The sequence below is a fragment of the Netta rufina genome (genome assembly GCF_964035555.1).
Source record: "Netta rufina genome assembly, chromosome: 1".
Classification (NCBI taxonomy): Eukaryota; Metazoa; Chordata; class Aves; order Anseriformes; family Anatidae; genus Netta; species Netta rufina.
In genome coordinates, this window is record NC_140123.1 from 104,497,859 (window position 1) to 104,524,410 (window position 26,552).

The following is a 26,552-nucleotide window of genomic DNA, read 5'->3' on the forward strand; positions in this document are numbered from 1 at the left end:
TGGTATGGGCGGGGGGAACGCTCTGCCCTGCCCGCGCCAACTGCCGCGCCTCTCCCTGCTGAGGCGCCACGCGCTGTGTGCCCGTCCTGGTGGCCGCGCTCCCTAGGGGCAGGTTACGAACGGCCGGGGAGGGGGCGCTGCTGGCCCCGCTACGCCTCGTTCTTGCCTCGTTCGCCTCCCTCGCGAGGGCTGCTGGGTCCTGGCGGCTCCCTCGAGTGGGCTCAGTGCTGGAAAAATCGGCCCTGCCTGTCCGATCCCTGCTCCGCTGCAGAACGCGTCTGCCCCGGAGCTGATCACCTCGGCAAGTGGCTAAACTAGAACCAATTTTTAAACAATCATAATAACAGGTCAGGTTGTCAGGTGGTATAGTGTTTAGCTCTATCAAGTGGAGGGCTTGTGCTGATTTATGCAGTATCTCGTCCATCTGCCCTGTCTTCTGCCATCAGAGTAGATTATATATATGTATCTTCTGAATCTAACTTATTTTTTCCTTGTTCTTACTATCTGTGTTATGAACTGAGGAAAGAAAAGGAGCATCATTGGATGAAATGAAGCCCAAGTTACTGCTGATCAAGAATTTCCACCAGCTCTTTAGCAGCCCACACAAAACAATTGTGGGTTGTTGGTTTTCTTTTTTATTTTTGTGAGTGGTGGCTCTGCTTGGAGAGTTCAGCAGGAGCTAAACCTCTTTACTGGAAATAACAAAGGCTTTGCCCAATATTCTCAAGTAGGTGTTAAGACTTGAAAAGAAGCTGACCTACTGAAGTATTTCCCTGAGGACTGATAGACTAAATGGAGAAAAATGTGGACAATGCACATACAGTCACTGAGAAAGATGGCAGATATCCGCTGGTAACTCTTCAGCCTTTTGCCTTTCCTAAAAATATAACTGCTACCCAGTCTACCTCAGTGTACTTTCTTAGTGAAGACATACTGTTTAAATTGCTCCAGCTAAACTGTGTGTGTCATCTTTAATGGGATAGGTTAGGAAGCTTGAAGATTTGAGGGCAGTGTAATATTCAGCAAGAGAGTGGTGAACAGTCTCAAAGAATGGAGCCAGAAAAAAAGAATGTAAATATTCAGCCTGATCAGCAATGTGAAGTGACAGAATTAAAATAAAATAAAAATTCAGAAGGAGAGAAAGTTAAAATAATGACAAAAAAAAAAAAAAAAAAAGTTATGGAACAAGCTGAGTAACAATGGGAGAGATTTTAGGGGCCAGTGTTATCTAGAAGAACTTTGAATTGTTAAGAAAGCACCCATCCACCAAGGTGGGGCTTTGTTCATAGACATAGCTGCATCCAGTGATGAGATGAGTCATGAGCCAGATGGGCTCAGCTCCAGTTCAGATGATTGGGTTTTAAAGTTAGAGCTTGATTCTGAACTGTCTGTCAGTTGAAGAAATGCTGCCTCCAGTAAGCTCTGCTCTCTACCCTGGTACACTCTTTACTGGGAGCCATGCCACCCAAAACTTGGCTCAGTGGCCAGCTCCTCCTTCTCCTGCCCACTCAAGCACAGAACAAGAAGTCCCCATCCCTGGAACTGGTTGTGAGCCTGGCAGCTCACCCATTCCTACTCCTCCCTCCAGGAGCAATTTTTCTTCCTTACAAAAACAACTCACAGGACCACATATGCTACTTAACTGCTTGGTTCTTAGGGGTGATGCATAGTGACAGAATAAATTTCCTGCTTAAAAAATACAGGTGCCCATCTCACAAAAACAGTCCCAATGAACAGTAACAAGTAACACTATTGACATTCTCCAAAAGGCAGACTGAAGGGAGAAAAAAATTAATCATTACAAAATCTATTCACAAATGGCTTTCAGGTCACAACTGAAGGTTGGACGTTGTCATAAACTAGCTCCAATACTTCTCAGTCTGTGCCATGTCTGCATATTATACTGAAGACTCCAAGTCTTTTAGGTTGCAAAGTACCGTACTTTTTTCTGCTAAATAGGTCTTGAAGTATTCACCAGAGTCAATGGAAATAATCCTGCAGATCCAGTGGGTTTGGATGAACTCTCCCCCTCCTCCTCCTTCTTCTCCTCCTCTTTCCTCCTCTTTCCTCTTCCTCACCAAAAAAAAAAAAAAAAAAAAAAAAAAAAAGATCATACTGACATCAAATCAAATCTAAAGCAAATAAAGGGAACAAATTGACAAACACTTACATACTTCAGGTACCATGTTAATGAAACTTTGAATATGATATTCATTAAAAATAAATAAATATAACTAGGGTTCTTTCAGTAGTTTTATCTCATTATGTACAGGGCCATAAACATTCCACTTCATTTCTGTCTCATGAAATACTTTGAAGAAGAGTCAGTGCTTTATAGCATACAAATCAGTTGAAAAAAAAAATCCAAGATTGAATAAAATAAGCTTGAAATGATTCTCTAGATGGAGATGCAGCTTTTGCCTACAGCATTAATATATTACAGTTTGGCATCTCTAAAATATAGCTGTGAAGAATGCTGTGAACCTGCTAATTAATGAGACTCTTTTCCTTAGACATTTCATTAACCTAAACTTTTTAGTTTTCTGTAGATTGAATGCATGCATGCCTGTTTTTAACCTTTGTATGATGGCTCCTAATGTTATAATTAATTTATTCCCACTAGCAAGAGGAGAATATTGGGTTATAGAAGTAATTCAAAATGAGTCATGCATAATTTACACTGATCAATATTGTTGAGTATAATATTTTATTTTCTCTGATGGCTTTTAATTTTATAGAAACAATGTATTGTCAAAAATACCGAACTATAATATTTAATTTATCATTTAGCATTAATCAACACAGAGGCAAAAATTTAGAAGGTTCCAGAAGGGACATGAATGTAAAGAATTAAAACCAATTTGCTTTCGAGGCAAGATCTCCTATTTCCCATACTATGTCCAGCATCTCACGTAGATGTCTTTTCATTACTATAGCACAAAAATTGAGGTTTTGAAAAGTCTGGGTGTTTCTGCAGAGAGATCAATCCTGAATCTGTTGTTGCACCTGGAAAGTGAGGATCATCAGCTGAGAATATTATTCAGGAGCTGGAGAAAGTTGCATCATGTGCATGGCGGGGACAAAATTATAACCACACCCCTTTCCTTTTGGCCCTGACATTCATTCAGTGCCAAATGCTAGTTTCAGTCCTCTCTCTCCACCTGTTGGATCAGAAGAAGATTGTGTTTCAGGATCTGCACTGACTGTTGTACTTTGGAGCAGACTGAAAGGGAGCAAGAGTGAAATTTTCCCTTCATGCATGTATGGGTGGGTGAAGTAAGTTAATTTGTTTTGCTTTGCTTTGCTTTTTTCTCCAGCTGTATCTGCAGTGAAATGGGAATTACAAGGGTTTGGTTATCCAACAAGGATTAACAAGGGTTTGGTTAAACCAGGCTGGAAATGGGTTGGCAAGAACAGGAGAAGGGCATCAGAGTACCAATTCTCCTTGAGACTGGGGGGTAACAAATAACAGTCATCAGCTCTTCTTTCATTTGTAGCCAAGAAACCATTACTGTGTTGCCACCATGTCAGGGAGCTGATGAGCACCCTCCCAAATAGGATGGAGTGATCAAAGGAGGAAGAGTTCATTGCTGAGAAATATTCCCAGATTTAGTGAAACCGCATCCTAATTAAACTACATCATTTGCATCTTGTCCTTCTTACCTTTTCTGTATTTTCTTCCTTCTTGTCATTATTGTTGATGCCATCACTTTGCAGAGCTCTGGGAGGGGAATTCGCTTGTTTTTTGCCTGCATCCACAGGCACCCAAAGGTTGTATGTCAAGTTGCAATTCTGATGCCAGATGAAACAGAAATACTGTTCCTCAAATAACTCATCTGTGAAAAGCCATCAGTTTATTCACACATTTTTTTCCTTCATGGTTAGGGTTTTGTTTCCTGTGACAGCTAGTGGGTTATATGGGTATATATGGTTTATATGGGTTATAGTATGGCTTTTATGGCTACTTCTTCAGTGCAGATACCAGTTGATGTGAATTTTACCACTGATGTAGTTCCTCATAAAATTAGATTTAAGTTGTTGTGAGAATTAAATCTTTATTTAATAGACAAAGGAAGCAAGAAGTCCATATAAGAGAAAATGAAAGACACCTCTGTGTTTTAGATGTGATAATTAGGAATACAATACGTTATCAAAAAGGAATGTGAAGGAGATGGATTAATAATAGTTAGAAAGAGGGTAAAATAACTGTTACAGGTGCAGGTTGTTGCTTTATATGTTTTGTGTGCCTATGATGAGGTGAGCCACTAAACGAAGATCCTGAATAACTCTCCATAGACAAGTAAAACCATATTGTTCTTGCTAATGTGGAAAGCTCAATCTGACAGTGAGCAGACTTAAACTTCTCATTGTAACCAGTTGATTGTAGGTTCTCTTACTCTCACTTTTTTTCTTTTGCAGTGTCTCTTGTGAAGCAAATTCTTATGTATTGCATATATATTAATTTATTCTCAGTTGGAGAGTTATGTGAGAATAATTTTTTTTGTTATGGCATCCTTTTCCCTCTCTGCCCAGTTTGGTAATAAATATTTTTTCAGGTATTCAGTTATGCACAGACTGTTTTGAATTCATGGTATTTTTCAGTGTGCAGATGGTTTTAGTATTCCTGCTTTAGTGTTCATTTTGTTATTCCCCTTGTGATTGTTCTGGCTTAATTGATGTTTATTATATAGCACTCTCCTAATTATATGCTTGCATATTGCTAAGTTTAGGGCTTTAAATGTCTATTATGTGCCTGTTCTGAAGCACTTCATATTTTTTTTCAATATGCTTTGACACTGCAGTCATTCCAGAGAATATCACTAAAACTGTCTTTACTGTCTTTTAACTTAAGGATGGCACTTCAAGTTTGCTTTCTTTGTCACTTTTTTCCATATTTTCTTGCTTAGCAGTTTGGCAAAATGAAATGCAAATTGCAGAATGGCAAGAAGAGTAAGAAAGCCAGTAATTATCTACTTGGTATGGTATGCTTATGTTGTGAAGTATTCCAACCTGAGCATTTTGAAGATTTGTGGATGTGTGCTTATTTAGAAGTATGTACAGTCATATTTTATTTTATTTTATTTTATTTTATTTTATTTTATTTTATTTTATTTTATTTTATTTTATTTTATTTTATTTTATTTTATTTTATTTTATTTTATTTTATTTTATTTTTATTTTTCTCAATAAATAGTTTGTGATTTTTGAGTAACTGAAAATGAAGGGAGCTGGAAATCTTGTCCACAATATGGATGAACTAGGTCAGGAAATAGACCAGCTTGAAATTAATAGCAACTAAAGCAAAAAAGGAAAGAGCTCTTTCAGATCTGTGTTTATTTCCAGATGTAGTTCATAGAAGATGCTCATGGTCATTCTAGTTTAGTGGACCCCCTAGTTGCTGTGGTTACAGTTAACTGTCCCAAATATAGCTACTAGTACAAGGTCATGCTACCACAGCTGTTGAATAGACGGTAAGCCTGACTTGAGTTAGGGAATCTCTGTTGTGACTGGAGCAGTTTGCAGTCTTACCAGTTATGTCAGCTTTCTGCAGATCAGTCTCTTCAGCCCTTAAACTTTCTAATCTGGCTGCTTTTTCCTAAACTGACAAGCTGACCTGAAACATCCCATCTCCCCTTCCTTCATCATAATTTATTGCTCTCTCATTTCTACTAGCATACCATCAAAGAGGAAAAAAATGAGATCAATGGAAAAACAAGCAAACAAACAAACCCCTTTGTGGTATAAGTAAGATAAAATACATTTCTGAAATATTTTTAGCTCAGAAAATTGCAGAAATCAATCATATCACACTGATTTCCAAACAGTTGTATGGGATAGCTCAGGGAAGATGAAATGAAGCAGAGGATGGGAATGGTCTAGTTTTACTGCAAGAAAGAAACATCTCTGAAAGCACACGTTTAGTCCATATTTCAGGTTTTCTTTGAAATCATTACAACTAGATGGTAAATAGTAGGAGTTTTGTGAATCAATACAAAGATGCCTGGATATGTGCCTCTCATAGTGTTTTCATTACAGCAGACACAGGAGGCATATTTCCAAAGACTATAATAGATTTTCTTGTCTTCTGAGATTCCTATGCTGACTTTTTTTTTTTTTCAACAGATTATTATTTTTTCCATATTAAGATACCATTCAGTTGTTCATGTTGATTTTAGAAAGAAAATATGAATAACAGAATATTTCAGTTATTATGACATATCAGTAGGAGTAATTGCTACTCAGATGTCATTTAATAATGGGAAAAGAAACCAGACAAAACAAAACAAAAGATTTGAATTTCAGTCTGTCATGATATTTCAGCTGGGACAAATTAAAAAAGTTATCAAGAGCAAATTCTAATTTCAAAACTATAAGAATTCTTATTGAAGCCAATATAAATATACTTACATTTATTTATATATTGTATGTATGATTTACGTATGGATGTTTAAGAAGGTTTTTATCAAAAAAAATGTCATGATATCGCTATGTGTACATAAATAAGAATATTCAACAGTGATCTTGGAATTTTCCAGTTCAATGTACTTCATTGCGCAGATGTCTATCATTTGTCCATTATCCATTGAAGTAATCTTGTTTAATTGTATAAATTATTGTTTTATATAACTTTCCAAATGCAGGGCAATGTAGCCAGTGGAGATGACAGTAGATCTACTTCTCCCTGTATTTCATTCTTTCCAGTCAGATTCTTTATTTTATATTTTGCTTGTTTAATAAAAAAACCTCCTTTCCTATTTCCATGCTTTCCATATATGAAAGTTTTCAATATCAAAGCCCTGTACCCTTCCACAAATTTGTATTAAAATGAATAGGAATCTTGCCTGATTGCAAAGCACTGCAAAGGACCATGAATGGTGCATAACAGCTCTTATCTTTCAGACTTCCCAGATTGAATTGCACTGCAAGAGTTTTCTTTTTTAGGTTAAAAATGAGCCCATAATTTTAAATTTTCAATTATCTGTAATACATTGGAGGCGTTTTAGTTCCTGAAAGAGGATGAAAGCAGAAAACATTTTTGCATTATGCATTCCTTTTATCTTATTAGAGCCATACAGCGTGTAAAAACAAAAGGATTGGAAAGTATAAAACAAATTCCAAGAGACTGATCATTATAAATTTATTTTTTGAAGTTGAAGTGCTAAAATTATCAATGCAAGCAATGACTAACTCTGATTACATCCACATATATCAAGAATTCATAAGCAGTACAGGTTTATGAACACAAAGAGTTTAACCTCATAAGTTCAAGTCAGAAATAATGCAACTGATGCCTTAAATTTATATGGTTTTGTTTTATCTAGTAGAAAGACAAACTTTAAAAAACAAACAAACAAATGTATTTTAACCTACAGAGGGGGAGAAAAGATTATAAAGACTTCAGTAGAGCTGAAGAAAAGTTCAGAATTTAGGTGCACAGGAGAAACATGATCTATGCAGATAAGCTATAAATATGCAGGTATATGTGTTTGTGGAGAATACCATTCAACAGAAAATGCTGCAGCAAAAGGCAGTGGAAAAGTCAGCAATGTTTCATTTGTATAATCTTATATTGTTTTATTCTATAGAGGAAAAAAATCTGTTATATTCTGGAAAGAAGCATGTGTTTGAAGGGAGGGAAGGACTCAGGCTCATTTATAGAAGGCCAGGAGAAAAACCTGCAGTATTCTGGGGAGATATTCTGATTCTCTCCACAGCTGCTGATGGCACTACATTTCCTTTGCTAGTGATGGCTTGAAACAGTTGGGCCATGGAAATCGTAAGTAACAAAGGGTTTATAGCACCTTCTTCAGGCTGTTCCCCAAGACAGTTCTGTGGTAAAACCTACAGAAGGAACCTCCACTGATTTCGTCCTTCCTCATTGTGACCCCTATTGGGAGCCAAAACACCATGTGATTTAGAGCTGCTGAGATACTTGTTACAAGAGATATTTTTCTTATGGGATCAGGATGACTGCAGGGGCAGTCAATAGAGGCAAGGATACTAACAGTGTTTATGAATGAGCATATACTGTATATGTGAATAGCTAAATGTTATAAGCTGTTTGCCTTCTTTTGTGAATGAATATATCTGCTCTCTGATTTGACCGAGTCAAAAAAACAGGCCAGGTGTTTTGTCTTCAAGGGAGAAGGCACAATTTTGATGGATGTTTTCTGTCTCTCTTGCAAAGGGGCTATTATTTTTTACAACATTAGTACCTGGCTACCTACGTGCTGTCTGCTGATGGCTTCTACACTAGTGCATAACAGGCTATATGAAGATCATCATTTGTTTCAGGCCGTCATACTAGTTTCACTAATTTTCATATCAAACATAGCTTTATTTCAACCAGCTAGAAATATACCTAGAAATCCTATATATCAGCAAAAGAGTCTGCAGAGCTGCAGTTACTGAAGAAAAAAAGTAAATTATATGGCACATGGGAGAGTGAGAGTGATTAATTTATCTTAAAGCATAAGCCTCTGCTAACCTAAGCTATAGCAAGGTGTTGGTAATCTTTAATCTGATTTTAGAAGTACTTATACCTGGGACATCATCCTGTTTGCTCAGCACTGGGAAAGGATTTTCACTGTACTAGTCCCATGGGTCCATGTATCCCCATGTCCAAAAGTTTCTCTGCCTAGCTGAGTGAAGAGACTAGATTAAAACCATGTTGGAGATACAGAGCAAAACATATTGCTCTATATAATTGCTGATATTTTTTGGCTTACGAGGCCCATCAGAGACCAAAATTCTCAGAACAGCTTTTTTTTTTTTTTTTTTTTTTTTTTTTTTTTTTTTTTTCCCCCTGTGCTAAGTTGATAAGAAGCAGAATCTCCTGAAAGCAGATGTCTATGATTACTTCTGCTTTATTTCCTAGCCTTTTTAAAGAATAAGGGGGGATCTCACTATTGGTCCCCCAAGGAAGGGGAGAAGGGCACCCTACTTTTTTTTTGATTAAATGTTATTGATGTTTCTATCTAGAATTATCCATAATCAGGGGAAAAAAAAATCTAGTAGAAAGTATTGTCTGATACAGTGCAGTGCCCTAACAACCCAGAAATGACAATTCCAATTCATGGCCATCAATAAAGCGTTCTACATCCTCTGTCTCCATTCCTCATCTGTAAAATGGAAAACAATGGCATTCCTCTGTCTCTCAGAAATGCTATAAAAGCATTAAAACTTGTAAAGCACGTGCTATTTAGAGATTTGGAATGCAAAAGTATAGAAGATAGAGTTCTTAGTGGGGAAAAAAAAATAAAAATAAAAATAAAAAAGCTTTTTGCCCTTAAATTATTCTCCACAACATTTATTTTACCCTTAACAATCAGATTAGCTAACAGTGTTTAAGTACTAGATTTCTCAGAGATTTCTGTTTGTGTTTATTTTGTTTGTTTGTTTTATAATTAGAAGTATTAGCAAGATTTCCAAGTCAGGCCAAACTGTGCTAGACTTGATGTCAAAACCTTTACCTTGCACAAGACCTCTGCATTTTCTGCTTTCTATACTTTTCAAACTTATAATGTGTCTAGACACGGTATTAACATACATCACTTATCCCAAAACAAGGCCTGTGAAGAGAGCTTGTCTTCCTCTTCCTCCCACACGCTTTCCAGCTTTCTTGTTACTTGATCATTCATATCATCCAGGGGAAATATTTTCATGGACCATCTGTTGATCAAGGACACTGCTGGAATCAAAACACTTGATTTTTACAGATAAAGAGCAGAGGCCCTGTGGATAATTTGAGGGGAACGCACAACCTCTTTTTGAGCAATCTGGGTCTGCCTAGAGATGCCCAGTGCAGAATCAGTAAGAGTCAGGACCTGGTGCTATATGTTCACATGCCACAGCCTCACCAGCCCTTCAGAGGATGGGTCAGGACACCCTGCCTCTCACCTGAGGGGTGCCGCCACACCTGGGCCTTGGGGTCTGACCTCTCGGCCCTGACTGCTCTCCCCATAGATGAAGTGTTTGGCAACCTGGAATCGCTGAAGCAGGTAGTTCACTTTTTGTTATACTGGGGTTATCAAGCAATGGAAATAAAAACATGGGGTTGGTCCTCTTCTGCTTGTGTAACGTCTTTGTTTGCGGTTTTTATTAGAAGGAAATTCATTGGCATAGGATATTGTGGCCTTTCCCACCTCAGAAAAGGGAGTGAATGCATTTAAATTAGCAATACTGAACTGGGAGAGCTCTAATTCCTCACTACTACGGTTAACTGAATGCTGTGTTGGGGAGGACAGTAACATTAAGCAGTCACGGACAACACAGAATCAAAGCTAAAAAAAAAGCCTAATAAAACATTGTACATCGGCTCGTTCCACTTGGGTGACAGATCAGCATCCCAATGCCCAGGAAAGGCTGCGCTGTGGCAGTAGGAACAGCTTTGGGGATGGTGGGCAGGCAGGGAGAGGCCTCCTTTGGGGCTGCCACCGGTCCTGGCCTTGTTTTGGGCCTGGCCCTGGGCCCCACCGATCTGGGCACCACCCTGAGGCTGCTCCTTGCCAGCCAGACCCCGGGGCCTGTGTCAGTACCTGGGGATGGGCGGGCTGTGGCCCACCCCAGGCACCATTACTGGCCCAGCTGACCTCAATGGGGCTGTGGGACAGGCTGGCTGGGGAAGGAGGGCCCATAGGCCCCAGCTGTGCCCAGCCTCATGGTGCCTGGCATAGTGCGATACACAGTGTGCCCTTGAACCATAACGTCACAGAGTTTCTTGCAAATAATGCCCCCAAGCGTTTGATAATTTCAGATGGATATAATCAGCTTGCCCCTTCTTCCTAGGTAGCAGTGTGTCATGTTTATTCATTTATTTAATATATATTTCCATGTGGAGGGAAGATGGCCGCTACCAAATGGTGAAGAGTTCTCTGTCCCAGGCACCTGGAGCCATACAGGTGGTGTTTAGTTCCTGCCACACACATCATCAGTGCAGCAGTGTTGGGAATGGCACGCAGCACGGTGTGAATGATCTGGCTTTGAGCTCTGGCAGAGATTTAGCAGCTGAGAGCAAGGCCATATAAGCTACTTGCTGCAATAGTACTTTAGTTTAAGCTAAAGTGAAAGCACATTAGCTTTCCAAATCCTTTCATGAAGGTATGTTCTCTACATATGATACGAATCAGAAGAAAGAGGGTTTCAGGGCCTCTGCGCTATTGCAGAGTTTCATTGTAAACAGAGCAGAACTCATCTTTGATGGCAACAGGGACTTGATGGCTGGTCTGACAGCTTCTCATCTGAAATCTTCATGATAGGATATTCTCCATCAGGAATATTGGATGAGTAAAGTTGTCAGGGTTTGGTCTGGTACCACATGGATTTAAAAGCTAAACTGTATAATTGGGTAATGGCTTGAAGCAGGAGGAACTATTTTGAGTGGATTGTTTTGGGCCATTGACCGTGGCTTATTTTTGTGTCCTGTTTTAAGATTTTTTGTTAAATTATTTCACACACACATGAGACTTCATACTGTAACAGATACTCAGTTCATCATTTCTGTGACTAAATAACTAGATCAGAGATTGAAATATGTTGAAATGCCACACTGAACAATATGCAATCTAATGCTTCCTACAGAATTAAACAAATGGAAGCCTGTCACTTTAAATATATGGAAATCTATCGACTTTAATGATACAATTATAAGACTTTCTTGCAGCAGCAAAGCACACAACTAAGCTGGAGTGAGTCTTTGAAGTGCAAATTGTACATTTCCCACCAAACACTTGAAGTAAAAGATGGGAAACATCAATTCACACTACTGAGAAAAAAAAAAGTCTCCAGTTTTTCACAAGAAGAAAGGTTTTAAATTTGCAATTTTCATCTACAAGGTAAGGTGATAATGAATTTTATATTTTACCCAGATGGGTATGTAAATTTCTTCTGAACTTTGTTACAGAGCATCTATTGCACAACTACTGAAAAGGGTGGAGACTGTAGTCAGTTGAGGGGGAAAACATCTCATTTATCTTGTGTATGTGTGTTTGGTTTTGTTTTTTGTTTTCCTGGTTCTTTCATGGTTTTGAACATGGGAGCCTTATCCAAAGCTGTGATTGCAGTCAGACACTTAAATAATAAGTTTCAGATCAGTCCAATGCTGGACAACACAGAAAATCTCCTTTGACTTTAGTGAGAGGAGATGATGTTCAAGACTTTTTCCCTCTTCCCAGTTCAATTTTCTTTAAATAATAAACCACATTCAATAAATTAAAATGCAGTTCTTGGGGCAGAGGCGAAGAGTTCCATACAAATGACCTTGATCCTGTGATATCAATTGCCATCATTAGCAGCCAATGATAGTTCATCTGCTTTCTCTGTAGAGGAAGAATAAGAGCTGTGGAGCAAGAGTTAATTTTCTAAAGACAGATAAATCATAATAAAACAACAACAATGACACACACACACACAAACCTGATGAACTATGATGTAGATAGATTTTGGTAAATGATGTGATTTCTGTGTAAGTTCAAATGCTGCTTCATATAACTGAATAATTTGCAGTAATATAACAGAAATCTTAAACCATCCTCAGTTAGAGGATTCTATTTATATTTAGGTGGAATATTCTGAATTTAAATTTCTGCTGCCCATTGCCTCTTGTCATGCCATGGATATGACTGCGAAGAGTCTCTGTTTTCTTTATATCCATAATGTCTATGTAATTATGATGCAAGTGGTTTATTTGTATCTCAAGATTAGAGTACAGTGATTAATTGATTTCTGTTCTGGATTTATTTAATTTCCTTCACCAACTCTGTCCCTTAGGTTGTAACTTTTGTTTTGCTGTGTGAAGTTGTATTACAGATATAGGGATTATGCAACATGAAGGTGAATCCTTTGCTGAAATGTGAGGAGCAATCAGCTTTATAGAAATACTCTACAGTCAAGCCCTAAAAGCCCTTTCATATCTGCAACACACAGACTAAGTCTTAGGTGGCTGCATAGCTCTGGCTCTTCATAATAATGCAATCCCTGAAACATTTGAAAATTTTAGCTCTGGAAACACTCCTTAAACATGAATTTTATCTCCAATTACTAGGAATTTTTCAATTATGGAACATTTTCTAAGTGCAGAACTGAGTCCAGCCTAGATCTATCTCATCTGTGGAATAAATCACTGGGACAAATTTCATGCTTGGCTACAGCAGTGTAAATGTAAAGTAGATTCATTGAAGTCAACTGAGTAACTGCAGATTTATGCTGCCATTAGTGAGAAGTGATGTTCAGGAAATGTTTGCTTTTTTACTCCCTCATTGCTGAAGTTTCTACACCAGTAAAATGTATATTAGTAACATTCTTACAATTAAATAGCAAAGATGTAAAACTTACCCATATATCCTTTTGTTATTTTGAGGGCTACCTTCCTACAGGCAGTAAGCAACCTTGTTTTCTATGAAGATGGAGGTTATGACGTTGGGCTATTTCTCTTTCTGACCATTCGGTTTGATATTTAACTCTTCTGGTACAGAGACACTACATTCTCAGAGATAGTAGCTTATGCATTTTGTGACAATAGATGCTGCAGGAGAGACAGATACTACTAGCTCACCTCAAAGGAAAGAAAGGGTGTGGGGTGAGCTCAATCCTTATTAAGTACCAGAGAACTCACAAGGGACAAAGATATTGCTGATGCATTCACAGGAAGGGTTATTCCAGAGTTCAGATGTTGTTACACACCAGAGAGTTCAAATATGGAACATTATATGATACTTGCTTTCACAATCTTTGTTGTTGCTGGAGCTACTCGTAAATCAACAGATTGATTAAAAAAAAAAAAAAAAAAAAAAAAAAGTAGCTTCTCTGATGAGTTACTATTGTGTTTTGTTTGTTTGTTTCATTTTGGTTTTGGTGTATCTGGGGAAAACACAAGCATATCAGAAGCTGTTGATGACTGAGAATCATAGGACTGTTTAGATAACCCGTTCTTGCAAAATGATTCTCCCTGTTTTCATAATAAGCACAAGCATTAGGCTTCCCCACTGCTGGCAGCATTGGCTCTAGGGGTCTGTTGCAGAACAGGGTGGTGAGGAAAGAATCATAAGAGACTTCCCTAAATCCCTTCTTCAGGCCCACGTTTATGTCAATGGTCATTAATGACAGGGTCCATTGGAAAAAAGGTCAAAAGGAAGATATTTTTCAGGCCCAGCTGCAATAAATTAGATATCAACTCTGCTGTGTGCATCTCAAGAATTGTCTTATCCATTAGTATCTATCACTCTGATAGTTATTAAGTCTGGTAATGCTATACTTTTCCTGTGACAACTGCAGTCTCTATTACAGCAAATGCAATGGATGAAAAACCCTGCAACAATTCACCAGATTGATAGTGTACTCTAGTTTATTGCAATCTTACTGGTCTGCAATGCATATCCGCCCTTGTGGCTACCTTCTCTTCTTTGGAAAAACACTTTAAATCTAGCAATTTATTGTCCAATATACTTCTTAAAATGTCATACGAAATTGAATTTTAATAGACACGGTTGGTAATAATCAATGACCTTTTGGAAGATATTTGTGCCAATAAGTGGTTACAGACAATCTTGTCTGGAATATCTGCAATGATCCTATTCTTTCTCCAAATATCTGAATAATTCCTCCAGTAATTTAATGGGAAGAGAAGAGGAGGAAAGGGAAGGGAAGGGAAGGGAAGGGAAGGGAAGGGAAGGGAAGGGAAGGGAAGGGAAGGGAAGGGAAGGGAAGGGAAAAAGAAAAGATGGGCGTCTGTGGTGAGTTTTTTATCAAACTCACCTACAAATTTCTAGAATTTGGTCTTTTGAGTGAATATCATTGACAGTATGGCTGACAACTGGAGAATATCCTTCTTTATTTTCTTCATTTTTGTTCAGATTAGTTGGTGTTTTTAAATGACAGATTATCTGTGAGAAGTTCTGTGTTCCATGACAGCTTTGGCTACTATTTATTTATTTATTGTTACCTTTCACTGTAACTTAGTGACTCTGTTTCACTTTCTTGCTTAATGACACATATCTGTCAGAGCTGAAATCCTTAACATTCACAAAGCATTGTGTTATATCAGCAAAATCATGGAAATTATTTTACATTAGTATAATAATGAAAGTAATGACATCATAGAAATGGAAGCTTAATTATTCATTGGTATTCAGAGTACATCAGTTAGACCTTCTGAGTTGAAAAATCTGACCTAAATATTTTTCTATATTCATCCATATCAACTCTTCAGAGTTCAGTTTCCAGATTTAAGATGTGGATTCTTCATTGTCTGAATAAATGCAAGAGATTAAGAGGAGGTATGGATGGTGTATGGGTTCCTGAATGTTTGGAAAGAGCTCAAGCAGCCTATATTTGACCTTCATGTATATGAAACTGCAATGTCACAGGAGCTGAAACTTGAATAAAAAGTGCTAGAGCACAAACATCTCAGTGATCTTGCCCTTATTTTAATAGCAGAGGGTCACTGAGGTGGAAGATGAACCATTGCTAAGAGTGCAAGACTTAATTCCACAACTCTTTAAGAAAAAGAAAAAAAACTAACGTAACATAATATATGTCTTCTATAAAAAATAGTGATAGGTTTTCCTTTTCTCAGCATGTATTAAGAAGATAGATGCATATAATAGAAGTAACAATTACTTCCTCTACTATTGCTGTATTTATGTATGTATGCACTTATTTATTTATTTATTTATTTATTTATTTATTTATTTATTTTTAAGCCATATAGACATTGGCATACCCTCAGGTAGGTGATGGGTACTTGCTGAATAGCAGTTCATTTGTATCATCTCATTCAGTTGCATTTTCAGCTGATGCTTTTAAGTTCTGTTTCTTTTACTACCTATCATTTCAGGAGACTTTTTCAGTACATGGCCTTCACTCTACTTTTTCAACACTGGGCTAATGAAATGGAGAAAATGATTCTTTATGAGTAGTTGCTGCCAAAACTCGCATCTCTTTAAAATATCTGTAAAATATAAGCAGTGAGGATAAGAGAGCATATTTGGGTCAATCTCATTTAATATTGCTTCACTAAAGACAGAAGGTAGAATAGAGGTCTGTCAATCTGTGTAAAAGCCTTTTTTTTTCCCACACTAGCATACTAGCATTACTAGTAGCCTTGCCCTTGCATTAAAATTATAGCATACTTGAAATGGAAGGATTAGTTCCTTACCAGACATAATCTCAATTACAGAATCCTTAATAATAAGCTGCTCCTAATCACTGGACTACATTACCATTCTGTCTGTGTTAGCTCTCCTTTTGTGGCACTGTTCCTAGGGTAATGAACACTGTTTTGAATACAGCCTTTAGGAGGGCTAATATGTAGTCTCTGTGTTTGTGCTACAAAAACAAGTGTGCCTGTCTCCTACTTGTTCTGCTTTGCATTACTTCCATACTTTCATATGTATTGGAAATGGTCGTGTCCATCCATAAAAACCTGTCATTATTACAATTTATACAACAAAATAAGAATCCAGGCATGTTTTTGGACACAAATAGCAGAAGTACTACAGCAGCTTCTCTGTAGCTGAGTTGCATGAGCCTGTCTAATCTAATTGTGGAGTTCCAGCTGCTCTGAGGTCAAGGAGGATGACGAGTGAGAGGGAAACTACAGCAGCAGAAAGTAGAAAACCATCAACTAATTGGAAGAGAGAGGTGTCCATCCTTTGGTCAGAGAAAAACCCTGAGTAAAATATATCAAAAGTACAACTGAGAACTTATCAGGAAAAGGAGAGTTAAATGACTTCTCAAACACTGCTCTGTGAAAGGAAAGTTTAGAAAAAATGCCTGAGGCAGCATAGAATTATTTTTGACACAAGGGAAGTAGACTTTTACAACATAGCTGAAGAACAGCTATAGATAGTGCTATTAGTATAGGTATAAACCAAAGTTAGAAGATGAAAACCAGCTGTGAGAATAGCTTCTTGTGGATTAGAAAAATGGGGAAATAATATTCACATTTTCCCTGTTCAGTCTGGAAATCTGTGGCTATTTTCACAAAGTTTCCATAAAGATTATTCCAACTTTAAACTTTTATAGGTATATGCTCACAAGAAGAAAGAGTGAAGTCTAAATACCCTTGTTTTTTCTTTTTGCTTAGCTAAGAAAAGGGAATGGAATAAAGTCAAATTTCTCAAAAATACAATAGGTAGATTGTGAGGTACCAGATCATCCAAAGCTAAGTGTCTGCTGAGTAGGGCTGAAGATGTAATAACCTTTATTATATATATATATATATATTTAAGTACCAAAGAGGTACAATAGAGGATGAACACTTGTTTTCTGGTTCAATCTCCAAGATATGCTCAGTTATGCTCTATCCTTTGCTGAGAGCAAAATGTGAACTCCCAGTTCTGTTTCCTTCATCTGCTTGTTTATATTCATGGCTGTCCAACTCATCTGTCCCAAGACAGAAACAGAGCATAGGAGCTATGGAACAAAATCCTTCTCAGGACATTTTGTTCAGGTAGCCTGCCTGTTAATCTAGTGACACCTGTCCCAGTTGGGCTAGTTCAATATGAGAATAGCACACTGCCTGTGTTTCTGTTAATATCAAGGCAAGGCTCAAGACACCACAGCACAGAAATCAGTCGTTTATGTATTTTCTACATATATTATAATGTCCTTTGATGTGCATCAGAAGAAACTGTCAGAAAGAAAGGGCTGTTATATATGTGCTTGCCTGCTTTTAACATTATGAGTACAAGAGTATATATAACAGGATGTGAAGTACACACTACACAGATGTCAGTTACCAAAAAAAAAAAAAAAAAAAAAAAAAAAAAAGCTATTTCATGGAATTTCATTGGATGAATCCATTACCTGGAATTTATATCTATTTAAAACTTCATTACCAACAGACACATGGTACTGCCTGTTCTGTATTAGTTTGGGAAATGACAGTCCTACAAAACAACTGGAATCAAGAACAGGAATAAAATGATAGGAAAACTTTTCATAAAGTAATGACCACTTGTTCTTAGGGATCTTTCTCCTGACATACAGAATGGAAGGTACATTGCTTGGTCAAATCTAAGCAGAGCAAATGAATTGGTCTTCTCCTTTTACTAATCTCCTTTACCCTCACTGCTATATTCATGCTTAGTAGTAGAAATTTTCTTCAGAATTTGAAAAAGTTTGAAAAAGTTTTATCCATAAAAATTTCCAGGAAGTTGCATAAGAGGAACCATTTTGAATCACCATTTTCACGTTAGAAAGTGTGTGTGGGTAACTTTCTAACTAGTTCTTTCTTAATGCTTTTTTTTTTTTTTTTTTTTTTTTCTCGATGATGCATTTCAATTGGTAAAAACAGTTAACAAATACAAAAAATATTAACTACTGCTTCCGTTTGGTTCAAAAGATGGCATGTTTTTAAGTTATGAGCAGTTTATAGGTAACGAGCTATATTTAATATACAGGATCAAGAAAATACTTCCAAAGCTGAACAAAATCCTACCTAATTAAGTGAGATGTAATTTATTTGCAGTTAGCTTCTTCCTATAGAGATCGTTACCAAGTATTATGGGCTGCAATGTTATTTTCCATTTTGTGATGACTGGTTCCATTGGTTTTGTCTGCAATACACAAAACACTAATCTTTTTTGAGTGTATATTCATCTATTCCTATGGTACCTTCTTCAAAGCTTTTTATTGATTTATGCTTTTCATCTGTCATTCACAAGTAACTATTCCAGCACTTGTGATTTTTTTTTTTTTAAATTCTATTCCCCAGATTCCTGATGCTATTGATTTTTCCCTACTTTTTTGTGCTATTTTGCAGAATTAATCCTTTTGCAACTTTTCTTTCTTCAATAGGTAAAATAGGAAACCTGGAGTAATCACTTGTCTTTCTAATAAAGGACATAACCAATAACTGTGATGCCATATTTCCAACTCACTGTCTATCAGAAATATATTAATTATATTTGAGTACATCTCCTGGGGAACAGTAGCAAAGAACTGAGGTTGTTTTTTTGTTGTTTGTTTGTTGTTTTTTTTTTTTTCTTTCCAAATATACTAGCTCATTCTTTTTGTTCCCTTGACCTGAAAATGGTTTATAAAAATCATTGAAAATCTAGCTTCACTTTTGAGGGGATTTTTTTTATTTTTTTATTATATTCTCTTCCTCCTCTTCATTATCCTTTAAAATGTTTATTTATTGTCCTTTTTAATTCTGAAAGCAGGCTGGTAGACTGCAGTATCTGTAATGGAATACCCCAATTAGAATTTGTCTATAGTGTGCTAGCAGACAATTGCATGTCTCTAAGGATTCAAGTGAGTTGCAGGTGCTTTGATGGTTTAAAAGCCAAAAGAAATATCTCAGAAATACCTCATAAATTCGATCTTTATTAACTTAGCTAAGCTGGGAACAATAATTATAATTGTTATAGCATTTGACACTGTCCCCCATGATACCCGTGTCTCTAAATTGGACAGGCATGAATTTGATGGATGGACCACCCAGTGGATAGGGAATTGGCTGGATGGTCACACTCAAAGAATTGCAGTCAATGTCTCAGTGTCCAAGTGGAGATCAGTGATCAGTGGCGTTCCTCAGGGGTCAGTATTGTGACCAGCACTGTTTAACATCTTTGTCAGCAACATGGGCAGTGGGATTGAATGCACTTTCAGCAAGTTTGCAAATAACACCAATCTGTGGGGTGCAGCTGATGTGCTGAAGGGAAGGGATGTCATCCAGAGGGACCTGGACAGACTCAGGAGGTGGTGGGCTTTTGCAAACCTCATGCACAAGGTCCTGCATCTGGACTGGGGAAATCCCAAGAAAAAATGCAGGCTGGGTGGAGAATGAATTGAGAAACAGCTCTGATGAGAAGGAGCTGGGGGTGTTGGTTGATGAGAAGCTCAACAAGAACTGGCAATGTGTGCTTGCAGCCCAGAAAGTCAACCATATCCTGGGCTGCTTCAAAAGGAGTGTGGCCAGCAGGGCGAGGGAGGGGATTCTCCCCCTCTACTGTGCTCTCACGAGACCGCACCTGCAGTACTGTGTTCAGCTCTGGGGTCCCCAGCACAAGAAGGACACAGATCTATTAGAGCAAGCCCAGAGGGGGACTACAAGGATGATCAAAGGGCTAGAGCACCTCTCCTGTGAAGATGAGGTTGTTCAGCTTGCAGAAGAGAAGGCTCTGGGAAGACCTTATAGGCCTTCCAGTACCTAAAAGGGGTCTACAGGAAAGATGGGGAAGGACTCTTTGTCTGGGAGTGTAGTGATAGTACACGGGGTAATGGTTTTAAACTAAAAGGGGGTAGATTTAGACATGGAAGAAATTCTTTACTGTGAGGGTGGTGAGGCACAGGAATAGGTTGCCCAGAGAAGCTGTGGATGCCCCATCCCTGGAGGTTTTTACAACAACATTAGATGGGGCTTTGAGCAACCTGGTCTTGTGGAAAGTGTTCGTGCCCATGGCACGGGGGTTGGAACTGGCTGACCTTTAAGGTCCCCTCCAACTCAAACCATTCTATGATTCCATGAGTATTTTCCAATAAAGCTCAAGCAATGCTGAGATACAGAACCCTATACTCATCTCTGCTCCAAAATGTAATTGGAAGTTTGTTCTCTTCATACACAGAAAAGCAAAATACATTTCTTTCAAATCTATGAGGCACACAAACATTATTCTTTCCTGTCCTTAAAACAAGATAGCTATCATATACATGTGTGAAATGACTTGCCTACACCAAAGGGCAAAGGAAATAAGTCAGCTTCCCCAACCTAACACCAAAAGCAAACAACCCTCCATCTTCTAGAATTTATTTTAGCATATCTGGAAGTGTAAGTGGTGCATCTAGTAGGAGTCTTAAATAATATTATTTTTTTAAAAAGAAGGCAATTTCAACCCTTTCAACCCTCCTTTGAATCTTGTTTATAGATTTTATGTGTCTAAATCTTGTCCTAGCAACATTGTTGTGGTTTCAAAATACCCCTTAAAAAAAAAAAAGAGGTGAGGCAAAACAGATGCAATCATGGTCCCAATCATGTTTTGGAATGATATGTTTCCCGATCCACTGACAACTGGGCTACCGCATACCCAGTGAATAACTGCCTTCACTGAGCATTGCTTACTGGGAAACATCAGAAGTAACATATCTTCCTTCCTTTCTCCTTTTGATGCATCTTCATATTTTCAGCTCTACTTTGATGGCTAAATGGCTAAAACTGTTCCTCTTCCACCACAGTAAGGGTGGAGTAGTTGCCTAAACAACTCGTTTATTAAGAGCAATCATCAGTCTTTTCAGTTGTTATAATTTTCACCGTTTGCCCATCTGTTTCTAGTGTTGTTTGTTTATTTATTTATTTATTTATTTACAGCACCAGAAGACAGGGGGAAGCCCCGAGATTCCTTCACTTGTGCAGCAGCTACTTGCATTTGCTACAGTAATGTGCTCTGCTATTCAACCTGCAGCAGCCATGCTTGTGACAGCCATACCCTGCAGAAGGCATAGGAGAAGTGTCCTTTGTAAGGAACCAAAGGCTTATTTTCTTTTCTGCTCTTCAAAGCTTTTGCCTCTGAGGCAGTAGAGGAAGGGTTATTTATTTATTTACAGTGGGGGTGAGTCCATACATTCATGTAGTCACTGTGTAGTCTTAGGGTCAGGTTACTGACTGATACAGGAACAGTACTAATCTTTGATTTTTTAAAGAAACTTTGCCACTAAAAAGCTGAAAAGATGAGCAAAGGCTATCAATTCGGTTGGTAGAATGTTCGTTCTCTTTAGGGAATGCGAAGTGAGAAATAGAGCTTATTTATGAATGCTACTGGTCAAAACAGATAAAATTATATCTTTGTTACTAGTAAATCCTAAAAGAAATCTTACATGCTGACTCATTGTTTGAAGTTACGAACAAAGTGCTCAGAACCAACAGAAGACAGGTAGATGCTGTGATATCCCCCTGGAAATAAGATTCCTTCAAGCACTAAAATGCTTTTAATGTTCATTAGGGGAGGTGGGGGTGGGGAAAAGGAGTGCTGGTTCTTTGGAAAAAAAATCCACAGCCTCAACTTCACATTTAACAGCTTTTTGGTATGAAAGGCATTTGACAAGTGAACCCATTACGATAATCACGAGTGCTGCTTTAACAACTGCTGTCAGGCAAAGAGCTTCTGTTCTCTCTCTCTCCTCTTCCTACTCTTTTACTTAACAGCTAAATTCATTGTACAGACATTACAAGCTGTAAATAAATAACTCTTCAATAAACTAGAACTTTGGGGCCTGACTTTCAACTTCTACGCTTTTCTGTCCTTTCTGAAATGAAAGAGAAAAAATATTTTCTTTTGCATTCTGATTTTGCATTAAAGGAAGTAGTAACTTGAATAAAAAGCTTATGGCTTTAAGTACCAGGATGTAGTAGGGTGGAAAATGCCTACCCAATGTGGCTGCAACTTTATCATCATAGTTTATAATTTAAAATATATACATAATAATTTTTAATAATTATTTTATCATCTTATGTAGCTATGAAGAAATAAATTATAATATGTTGCATGTACACTCCTTAGGCTTATACACTCCAAGGACTATACTGGTACATTTGCTTTGGCAAGAAAACCATGCTCTTACCAAAATAAATGGTGTGCTCTAGTAAGCACTTGTGTATATGTAGATAGGTTCCATCTGCAATGAACTCTGTCCATTTACAGATTATAGGGTTATTCAGCATGTGGTTTTTGGTTAAGCACTGATTCCAAAACTGGTAGTTGTGAGAGTAATTAAGATCATTATCTTACTATTGAACATTTGCAAAACAAGTAATTGAGACCAAAATTCAATTTCTTTATTCCCTGCAGTTTTATTTGTGGTTTTGCTTTCCATTTGAAAGTGGAGCCAAGGTCAGAGAATATTTCAATAACCTACAGTCGATGGCTGCTAAATGTCATTCCCTTGAATACAATTACAACTTTTAAAAAAAGTGTATTGTCCATTTGCTCTAAATGTATCTTTGACAGATGCTTCTGTATCTTTGTGATAGATTTTTTTCCCCTCTATAACTCAATTGGATGAAGTCTTACATTGTTGCAATAATCAATGGTGATATAAAATCAATTACAAATTGGTTTGGCATTATGAAACTGAGATTCTGGGTCAGATTCAAGGTACAAAGTAATCTAAGTACTTAACCTTCTACACCATAAGGGTTTTATGAGGTTAATTTTCACCCAAAAGCATGATGATATTGGTAATTAGGCAGTACTATTAGTAGTAGTGTAACTGCTTTTGACACAGCTCAAATCAAATTATCATTCAAAGTCTCAATTGTTAAGCTAAGTAATGGGAAAAAAAGGTAAATGACCTCTTAGTTCCTCCTGGTAATCAAATACTTTATTTTATACTGATGTGTCTGTGATATCACAAATAATGGTTTTGTTCTTATTCATCCCATCAGTTTACTATCACGAGTGTCAGATACCCTACTTTGGGCTGGTAGAATGTAAATCTGGCTAACTGGAGGGAAAGGAAGTGGTTAGTAACATGCAACTAAAAAGAAAATGTGAATCACAGCAACGATGGTAGTGACTTGCATAGATTTCTTTCTTTAGAGGCTTAATTAGAGACTTTGTTACATATACAACCTATTCTACATCTTCTTGCCATTCTGTTGACACATTCCTATGTCATGTCTACTAAAAACTGTTTAATAAAATTCTGATCCTGCTGAAATCACTGCCAAAATCCAAATTCATTTCAGTGTGCCAAATGTTCGTACATGAAGCTCAGGCTTTTTGAGATTTATGCAGATAGATATGTACCAACTTATTGAGAGGAAAGACAGTTGGTCTAGCCGCTTTTCCTGTTTTGACTACAGGAGGTAATTTCCTGCTTCTCTTGCTACCTAACAGTAATCTTCTGTGAGCACCCGAGCTATTAATGCTCCCAATCCTGGGTGGCTGGACCACAATTAGAATAGCTGTCCAGGTTTTATTCTTTTTCTTTCTTCTTCCTTCCTTCTTTCTTTCTTTCTTTCTTTCTTTCTTTCTTTCTTTCTTTCTTTCTTTCTTTCTTTCTTTCTTTCTTTCTTTCTTTCTTTCTTTCTTTCTTTTCTTTTCTTTTCTTTTCTTTTCTTTTCTTTTCTTTTCTTTTCTTTTCTTTTCTTTTCTTTTCTTTTCTTTTCTTTCTGTTTCATGTATTTCCTGTTCTATTTTGCTTCAGCACAAATGGATGATAGTAGAGGATGCAAACCATCTACTTTAATCTGTTCAGGTGAAATGATCAGAAATGTAGATTTTCTGTGAGTCAGTGGAGAGAAGCTTTTCCTAGGGCATAATTCAGGTGACATTAGCTAGACGGTGTGAATACCCACTTGGATGTTTATATTTTAATTAGCTACTTCATACTATGTTACTGAAACACCTACAAAAGGAAATTAATCGTGCCTTACAGTAATTAACTAATATTTTTAAGCCTGGATTACTACTGGAAACATCCCCTAAATCTGGCATTGTTTGGAGCATATTTTTAGGATGGTCTGTGTGAAGAAAGGAAGCTAAGTTTGTACATATGGGCAAATAGCTGCATTACTTTGGTAATTTTGCCCTCAGGCTTTTTTCTGTTCTTGTTTTATTTGCATTCAAACCTTTTGCATCTGTTTATATAATTCCAAAAACAGTTCAAAGCCAAGATTTGATTTTGGGTTTTATTCTTGGCTCTCCCACCAATCTGTTTAACCATTTATTAAGTGTCTATCACAGCAGTCTCTCTCTTACCCTGTATACATATTAGGAATCATTAGCTTTGTCGCTGGAGGATAAGCATCAACATGGAAAAGCTCTGTAATGCACACAAGGTGCAGTCTATTGACATTACATCATATGCCTTTTTATACTACCGAAACAATTAAGTTATCTGACTATCAACACTGCATGTACACATCATATCATTTATAAACCAAAGCACTTGGAAGCAAAGAAATAAATAATTAAGAACACATAAAACTTATGCTGCCCACACAGTGAGCGCATTATTCTTATCAAGATTTTTACCTTACTAGACTATAAACTCTTCAGTGAAGGAAGCCTTTTGCTGTTGCTGTTCCATATTTATCTATTGTCTAACATAATAGACACCTGCCTGCTCTATAGTACAAGTGCAGAGAACCAAGGAAGATCTCTTGCATGAAGTCTGAAGATAATGTGTAGCTCATGTAGTAATTTTAATTCTGACCTAAGATGATCATTACTCAGTCTCTAATAATTTCTGGGTGTAACTGTTTGACCATTACTTAACTTTAATCTGTACTGCCTGAGCAAAATTTTTTTCCTGTAGAAACTGCATTGAGACCACAAATGCCAAGAGCTCAGTCCACATTAGAGCAATCTTACCCGCACTGTCAAATGTTAACCATAAGGATTTGATTATCCTGAAAACTGAGCGTACCAAACAGGTCACTGCCCTAAACAAGCCGTCTGACTGGGAATTTGTGGTAAGCACAGGGATGCAAAGGAACTCTTCTCTGCCACAGCAGGCTATGTCATATGTTGCTTCATGCAGTTGGCCACAATCAGTTCATGACTTCTGCCACTAGCATTTTAGCGTTCTTCCACCATGCTTCATCTCTCAGACCATCTGCATAGCAAGGTGACTTATGAATCTGAAGCCATAGCAGCCTTGATTTTGACAGTGTCATATCCACTGTCATGTACTGGTACTGGATATGCTCCAAGACACTTTCACTAAAGAGGCCTCTGTCTTCACTGCACAATCTGTGACCAGACTAATTGGCACACCTGCTTTCAGGCTGTTGTTGGGAAAGCCTGCATGAGGAGATTTTAAGTGTGTTACTGCTCTGTAAACCTTTTTATAACCTTATATTACTGTCTACATCTCAAATCCTGTGTTTTCAAGATTGATCTTTCCTCTACTTTTGCTCCATTTTACAAAGTGTCATAAATTACTGGCATTAGGTTTTGACATGTATGTATACATATATATGTATATATATGTATATATATATATATATTATCTACTGAATAGAAAGCTCAGTGGAACAAGAGGGAATTTTAGAATATACGTTAAGCAGTAAAAATCTTGGGAAGGCTGAGGGACTATTCCATTCTGGGATATTTTCCATTCTGTATTTTATTTCTTGCTAAGCTGGGCTAAGAATGTTTTTGAGCAATTTTTTAACTATTTGTGTGTAGATATTGGTATATATTAAATGATTCCTTTAATCTATTTTATGCTAATAATGATAATAATAATTAAAAAAATCAGCTCAGCCTTTCAGTTCTCATAGCCCCTTTACTTTAGGTAGAAAATGTATGAGCTGTCACAAAGAGTTTAGTACTTTTTTAGAAATTTGAGTATTTTTTCACAGGTTTTCCATCCAATCAACCTTTCATACTCCTTTCCATTTCCACAGCTGTAGTTTGTATTCTCATGTCGTACACACATTTAGGGAAAGCACGAACATAAATAGATCATATACATTTTGATGAACTGAAGTCATGCAGTACTGTTTTTAAGATTCACCTTACCTTCCTCCTGTCTGTCTTGATCATTGATGATCTTTCCCCAAGCCTTCCTTTAATTTTTTTTCCAATCTCTAAAGCAGCAAG